The sequence below is a fragment of the Pteropus alecto genome, unplaced genomic scaffold, assembly GCF_000325575.1.
Source record: "Pteropus alecto unplaced genomic scaffold, ASM32557v1 scaffold20, whole genome shotgun sequence".
Classification (NCBI taxonomy): Eukaryota; Metazoa; Chordata; class Mammalia; order Chiroptera; family Pteropodidae; genus Pteropus; species Pteropus alecto.
This window is the reverse complement of record NW_006436298.1, coordinates 11,872,364-11,880,736: the sequence shown is the minus strand read 5'-3', so window position 1 is coordinate 11,880,736 and position 8,373 is coordinate 11,872,364. Positions and strand designations below refer to the sequence as shown.

Below are 8,373 nucleotides of genomic sequence, written 5' to 3'. Positions count from 1 at the left end.
ATGCATTCACATGAAGGTTTTCTTCTTTTTTAAAATTGTGTGATTCTCAGAAATAGTATTTAGTATCTTAAATATTAATATTTTTAAAAGAGGAAGTAACTTGGATAATCGGCTATGCATTTTCTTCACCTTTATTATTTTTTATAACGAGAAAAAAAACTGGGATATATTATTAGAAAAATGATACTTTAAAAGTATTTATACTCCCTTGCCCATCCAACTCTCAGCTTTTTTGGTTTTAAATATCCTGTCCCCAGTACCTCAATCCTCTGTGGTATTTTGTTATGTGAATGACGTTATATTCCTGTCTCCTCTGTTAGCAAGGATGCAGCTTTTCGTCTGCTGGTGTCTGTATGTGGACACTGGGCTCTGGGAAAGGAGAGAACATTTTCTACATCTATAGCTCCGCGCTCATGATCTCTGCAGTGGGTTCCCAGCACAGATTGTCTGATGGCAATGTGTTTACTGTGCTTGAAACTTTAAATCTGTGTACCATTTAAACACTGTCAGTTATGCCAAGGCTCAACAGTTTGGGTGTGCGTGCACCCCCATTTCCTATAGCTTCTTTGCTTTCTGATTGGCAACTAAATCCTTTTTCTGAAAAGCACAAATTGATGCCACAAACAGGTAAAATTTGGTGGGGTGTCTTGGTCAGGCTTAGAATAACTTTTCACAAGAGGAAGGAACGAATGAAAGTTATTAAGTCCGAGAAGAGCTAACTTCTCAGAACTTGGCCCACCATTGACCATGGCTGTTATTGACCAGCACTGGTTGCTTGTCCCTAAAGGGAAGCCCTGAGAAAAGGCAAGAGTCTGAGGACAGGGTAAAAGGCTCTAAAGGGAACTGACCAGCCTTGTCTTTGTCTGGAGACTGACGACTACACAAAACATTAGTGATCTTTATTTATATAAAATAGAACTTCTCATTATATTTCAAAGTGGTTTACAATTTGATATAAAATACGCCTTCTTTACTAGGAGATGGTGGAATATAAAATGGAGGAACACAAATACTACCCTTATGACGCATGCTTTACAAAAGATATTTGCTAAGTTTTGCTATATGTAAAAATATATTTAGCTAACAACTTTACTGTCATTGTGGAAAATTGCACAAACCAATATATGTAAGTGAATAATTTTACATGTAGTTAGTGTCTTTTTTGATTAAGAAAGTCTTTTAAATAACGTATTAATTATGCATCTTATGTATCCTATGTGGCTAAAGCAGCTCTGTGAATAGAGACTTGCCAGTTGTTTTGTTAAAATAACAGAATGCAGCTGTGGTTTTTAAAAAAAATGGATGCAACATATCTAGAAAAAGCTATTTTTACTTTTTTAAAGGGAGAGATCAAAGTTAATATTTTATTTTGGAAATATAAGATTTTTGAAGGGCAGAGCATTAGTCCAGGCTAAAACATGGGACATGGTGGATTGAAGGTCGTGATTTGCTAAAATGTTTCCTGGCTGGGACTTTCCAATTGAGTGGCAGATATGTGTGGGACAGTGGCAATTGAAACCAAACAGGAAGACGTACACCAAAAGAGAATATTTTTTCATTGTAGTTGTAACTGGAACTATCACCATTTCCATATTTGTCTTGGGTTTGCAAAACCTCAAGCAGCCCCCATCCTCAGCCACCCCCACCCGCAACAGATAAAAATCTACATTGGAAAGAAATAGTTTTATGATCAAACTAGATAGAGTTTATCTTTGCCTCTTACAAACAAGATGGAATATTTCGTATTTATATAGGCCATCTATAAGTTCCTATATATTTATAGGAATATGTCATATTTTCTGTTCAGGAAAACACGCTTTGGCAGGACTCTACTGAAGCGTGTTTGACTTTTCAGGGTATCTGTGAGCAAGTCCCATCTGTGTTCTCTGCTTTGTGGTTCTCATCTAGGCTGCGGGTGGCGGCTTTGAATGGGGCAGCTTCAGAAAATCTGCATGAAAATTGGGAATTGTCAAAGTCATTTGCCATTTACTGACTCACTCTCTATGCCTTTTGTGTTTTGATCAATAAAAACTTAAATCTTTACCCAGTTTAGTAACAACCTATTCTAAAGCATTATATTCTCCCTAATTTTTCAAGTTCTGGTTGTACAGTTATCCACTTTCAATGATATTCATTTTAAAAGGTTAACAAACGAGAAACTAAACCAACCATACAAATAACAGCCCAAAGAACACTTTCCAAAATGTGTTGCTGTACTGCCATTTCAAATTTAATATTCATGCAGAGGAAAGCTAAAGGCCACCAAACCAGGTGGATAAAATAGTACTGCATTTTATGACTCATTCTTAAATGAAATCTCTTAAATATTGCTAATGAAGCCAGCTCTCCCACACAGCCTTTTCATGCGCCCTTTCTAGGCTGGTTCAGTTCCATTCCCTGTCTAGCAATTTGCCCCAGGCCCCTATTAAATGAATTATCACGGCCCCTAAATCATCTCTGCGGGGGTTTCCTCTAATCCCATCAAGATACTTAGACTCCCTTTCTTCCCTTTTGGTGACATAATGAATTATTATTTCATGGGGAGCAGTTAAGGCGGCCCCTTTGGAAGTGGGGAATGTGCTGCCGAGTAGGGGCGGAGTTGAGGAGCTGGGAAGCGGGGTGGGTACCAGCGCCTCGGGCTGCTGCCAGGGGCCTGAAGAGGACAAAGCCACAAGGCTACCAATTGCCCTCTCGGCCTCCCGCCTGGGGGCTAGTGGTGGGGTCATCCGCAGGCGGTGAGGTTGAGAGCCTCCTGCCCTGAAGTGGCTCCCATGCGCCCGCACCGGGGAGTGACTCTGGGAGCCCAGGAACGCGGGGCGAAGAGAGAATATAAATGTTTTCCTTAACTGGAGGAAACACTGCACTCACAAACCACTTGCGGAATAGATTAAGCTAATTTATTAAACAGTTTGCCTGGTGACTGAGCTGGGCTGAGTAATGATTTACTTTTTTTTTCTTTTAAAAAACATTAATAAGAGGAAGTCAGGGGCCATAGCGGCCCTAATCGTGCGGCCATGGCTGGGGAGGGCGTCCAGGCTGCGTGTGGGGCCCCGGAGGACTGGAGCGGTGGGAGCCCACTGTTTGCAGGGCCTGTGCCTCGGCGCTGAGGGTCCCAGAGCCGGGAGAGCTGGGCCCTTCGGGGGAGCCACCTCGGTTGGCTCAGGGTAAGGACACTCTTCCCGTAGAGGCTAGTTTTTTTTTGTTGTTTGTTTCTTTGTTTTTTTAAACATCCTGTTTCCTAGGGATTCAGACCACTCCACACATAGTGCTGGGCCTTCTTTTGAGAGTGAGGTAATGTTAACACTTTCTAGAGATTTTAGAAATGTTATACTCGGGGACACATCTGTGGAGGTGTGATTCACAATGGTGTTTGGTGCCAACAACCCTCTTTCCACAGTAAATATTTTGTAATATCTCTTTTGCTGTCTCGAAATGAAAATCTTGGACAATGTAATCAACCCAAACACATCGTTTAAGTAAAGGGGAAAAAATAACAGATATGAAGGAGGGAGGAGGGAAGGGAAGAAAGTAGGAAGGAAGGAAAAACACAATGATCTGACTGTAAAGAAGAAAAAAAACAACAAATAACATAAAATATGTATTTCTCCATCATGACAACTATAGAATAAAGTAGTCAAATGCTTGCAATACTTTATAACGAATAGATTTTGATTTAAAATAAAACTGTTCAATTGATTGTTGTTGACTCTCTTTATAACTGACGTTTTTGAAATAAGTGTATTTTCTTATATACATAGAATCATCCCAATGTGACAGCTGTGCATGTGGATCGTTGATGGGAAAACTTGAAACCCAGGAACTGCACTATTGTTGGTAACAGGATTTTCCAAACTGGTGAGTGACTCTTGATAAAATTGCAGACTGAACCATGTATATGGTAATTGTATATGTGGAAAATTCAGTGTATGCTAAAATTATGTAAAAATACTTTGTGTTTATATGTAAAATAGAGTTAGAGATAATTACCAAAGGCTTTTCCACCTACACGAGTGTCTAATGGAACATTTGAAATTGTTCTGAGGGACCTGGGACAATTCTTCAACACATTGCTTTCTGGAGGTCAACACTACTCCTTTTGAGATGCACTAGCGCATTTATTTTTAAGCTCCTTGAATTATTATTTTATGGGGAGCAGAATATTTTGCATGGGATGCTAGAGGATTTGAGACCCATCCGCAAACCCTGTACAGAAGCCACGTAATCTGGATTATGAACCATTGGTCTACAGTGGGAATCGAGAGGTTAGAATCAGAGTTGCAAAGAACTTTGCCTGGACCCTCTGGGAGAATCCTTTAGTTTATCTTAGTTTTTGTGTGTGTGTGTGTTCGTTTATTTGTTTGTTTGTTGTTTTAAACACCTACGACACCTGATATTCCTAGGTGATCTCCCATTCAAGTACTAACCAGGCCTGACCCTGCTTAGCTTGCGAGATCAGACGAGATCCGGCACATTCAAGGTGGTATGGCCATAGACTAGTTTCTCCTAGTTTCTGAATACTGTATTCCAGTCTGAGTTTCATTGGGATTCTCTGCAGGAGAATAGCTACCTTCCTTGTTCTGAAAGTAGTCCTAAAGTTACTTTCGCTTTTAGGGCAGCTCTAGCCCATCATTTACTTTTGCTGAACCTATGGGCAATAACAGCCCTAAATTTAGTCTTGTTCTTGGTAAGATATTTCACTTCTGTACTTTGGCAGTCAAGTTTTTGTATCTACATTAACACCTGTTAAATGCCTTCTCACTGGAGCTATCTAAATGCTTTTGGATACCAATTTTGTCTTTGAATCTATAAGCTTTCCCTTTTAGTTTTGTATCTATATGTCAAAATATTAGCATTATTATGAAAAGAAAAACTCAGAGAGAAGCCTCTTTCGCCAATGCCGCATCATTAGTAATAACATCACATAAATATGTTAGCTTTTTCCAGCGTGTACATATACAGCCCCATGATAGAAGTGTGTATGTACATCTCTGCATATTTAGAGCTAAAAGAATAAGACAGTGGGCCTTAAAGTGTTTTATGTCTTCTTTTGTATTCTTTTCTGTTAGAAAAAGTTTGACATTAATTTTAAGACTCTCTTAAAAGCTGGGTATTCCCCACTCTCAATGCTGGGATTTTGTTAATTCTAAAAATAACAGTATACCAAATTAAAATAATTTTTAAAAGAAAGAAATTTCTCACAACTTTACCATATTTGTTTTCATTTTTCCATATCCCCTTCTGTATCTTCTAGTTTTTGTCCAGGTATTTATTTTTACATTGTGTGCTAAATTTTCTACGTCTCTTTTCTAATTCCCTGTTAGAAATGGGCATTAACTTATATTTACTCTTAGGCATATACAAGTGAATTAAATGTGCAACAGAGGGTCTTCAACATAGTTTTCCTAAGTGGGCTGACAAGCTAACATTTCGTAGGCCTCTAAAAAATTATCACTGTAGTAGTGAGATAGGACTATCTTATTAATTTAGCAGCTTGTTTTTAAAAAACATCCTTATATATTTGTATAGGTCAGCAGTGTCATGTGGTGACAGGTTCTTGAGCTGCTGATTCAGAAGTCCTGAAGTTGTGATTTGGAGCACTTTCGTTTGGGAAGTCCCAGTCTAAAATCTGTGGCTTTGGTTTTGCTAGAGAGCAGGGTGAGGTGGGTGGAAGAGCTGGTAGAGAGGACATCTTGATTCATCTCTGTTTTGGGAGGGCATTGGGCCATGTGTTTTAGAGAAGTTGGGGAAATCACCTCCTCATTTGAAGTTCTTCACTTCTGTTCCTCTCCCCATGGTGTTACTGCCTCTGGTTTAGTTGGATCTTTTCTGAGGACTCAAGTAGATTGGCTACAGCCTGAATGTTTGTCCATAGCCCAAGGAAGCATCAGATAAAGTTTGATTTACAATTGGTAACTGCTCGTTTATCTTCTTACACTGAGTGTCGTATAGAATGTCTTCACTGGGAATAATCCTTATATCTTTTAGAAAATTGATGATAATGGTGGCTACTGGTTATTGGGCATCTAGTATATGCCAGACACCATATACTTATATCATTATGCTTTCTGACAATCCTACGAATAATGATTTCCATTTTAGCAATGAGAAATGCTCAGAGAGGTTAAGTGTCATATCCAAAACACAAGTAAGCCTATATTTGCAACCCAGGATTATTTCACTATATAACACTCTGTGTCTATTTAAAACTATATAAATTTGAGCAATATAAAATGATATCACAAGATCCCAAGCTTTATCTCTCATTTAGGAAGACAAGAAAAGGTGAGCTGGCAGACCTGGGGCTTTTCCAAAGCAGGAAGGATCGCATGACTGCTCCCAGTGACTTTTCCCTGAATAAAGCACAAGGTGTTCCTGGAACAGCAAAGGGCAGAGACTTGGAAACTTAGCACCAGGGAAGGATCCTAAAATGATGAAGCCGAAGAGACAAGTTTGGCATACTTTCCGGATGTAAAATGTCGGACTCAAAATATATAAGTCACAAGACAGAATCTGTGACCAAATTGCTGGACAACTGTAACTCAGTTACTGGAGTAAATTCTTCCAGCTTTTGGCCGAATCAGTGTTCGATGAATAAATACACGATGATTCTTTGGAGTAGCTACGAATTCCTTATAGAAGAGGAATAAGACAAACCTGCTCTTGTTTCATATATGCAGATGCTTTTCAGCCTTTGAATGGAGACAGTGAAGCCACTTATGTTTTTCGACAAAAGAGTTATTTTTGTCAAGCTCAGAAATCAGGTACATTCTTGGTATTTTCAAGAAAGATATAGGGACAACCCAGTTCCACAACTGACTAAATAGTAAGTTTTTAAATATTCCCAGCTCCTAAAATAAAAATGATCAGCCAAAGTGTTTTTGAGGGTGGCCTTATCTATAAACTGAGTCCCTGCCCCGAGACAGCTCTAAGCCCATGAACATAAGACACAGTTTGCTGTGGCCCCTGGAAATACCAAGGATTTTCCTGGAAATCAATCTCAGAGTTTATAGCATTACTGGGTCTTCTCAGTTATAGATAGCAGAGGCTGCTCTCATTGTCCTGGCATATAGTGACATCAGATATCCAGGACAAATTGGGCCCCGATTCAGCTGATCCTCAGAAACCCTATTCCAGGAAATCTAAAAATCCACAATATTTTCTTCTACCAAGCTAGGTCAGTGGGCTTAGTTCTGCAATCCACACAAAAGAAAATACCATGGGTCTGGGCATTAAACCCAAGACATTTCAATGTCCTGATGATTTATTACCAGAGCAAATATTGCAGACCACAATATCATTTATCATGTAATTACATATCTTTCTGGGAGATAACACACATGACCACAGAAGCAATGTAGAGCTATCCTGTCTTTTGCTCTGGGCCTCAGTTTCCTTGCCTGTACTGGGAGAGGCTTGGGCAGGGTGGTCTGTGGATCTTGAAGGTCTCTTGCAGCCCTAACCTTCCAGAGTCTGTAAACATATAGGGAGATGCTGCTCTTACACAGAAGTAGCCTTCTTGAGCTGTGGTTTCATTGGTATCACCTCCAATCTGTGCCACACAGCTACTTAGACTCTCTAAGCCTCAGTTTCCTCATCTGTAAAAATGGAGATAATGACAGTACCAACTTCTTAGGGTTATTGCTATGATTATTAAGGTAATGTATGCAAACTCCTAAGAAGGAAATCTCAGAATGCACTCAATGTATTAGCTATTACAATTATTATTAGGACATCTCATTGTAATAGCTTTTTTCCCCCTTACTTTCACATTTATTCTTACCACACAAACTATCTGCCAGAGTAAAACTTCAGAGGAACCAGTCACGAGGGATCAAACCTCAAGTCCATTCCCAAATGGGTGATCCTGGGGCCTAATCCTAGATCTTGCAAGGATTGTAGACAATTACCTCCACTATGTTTTGTATTCAGTACATGTATTGCCTCTATCAAGCCATGTACATAGATATATGTGTATTGGGCTGTTAATGTTGTGGAAATGTTTAGGAACAAATATTTCTTTGAGTATCTTTATTTTTCTATGTGTTAGAACAAGGGAATTTCGATGCTCCTTAAAGGACTTCCTCTGGAGAAAAACTCGTTTGCATAATGCTTATGGAATCTTATTTTCTTTGTGATGTATTAGGAAAACAATATGTTAAGCTTTTTCTTTTTCAGACATAAGTGTTTTCTACTTAGGCTACCAGAGGTTGAATACAGAGCCCTGTGAACGTACCTAAGCAAATCTTAATTAATGGCATTCACTTCAAAATATGCCCAGTCCACTTCCAGACTGCCAAGGCAGAGTCAGGGTTCAAGTTAACATATGTTGACAGGGACAGGCTGACAACACTCTTCTCAGTCCAGAAGTTTTTC

The 8,373-nt window shown here is 39.3% G+C and overlaps 1 pseudogene; it reads right to left on the bottom strand.

Moving 5' to 3' along the window:
* Positions 1 to 4,375: 4,375 nt before the first annotated feature.
* LOC112480836 lies at positions 4,376 to 4,494 on the bottom strand (annotated as a pseudogene).
* Between the last annotated feature and the right edge of the window lie 3,879 nt (positions 4,495 to 8,373).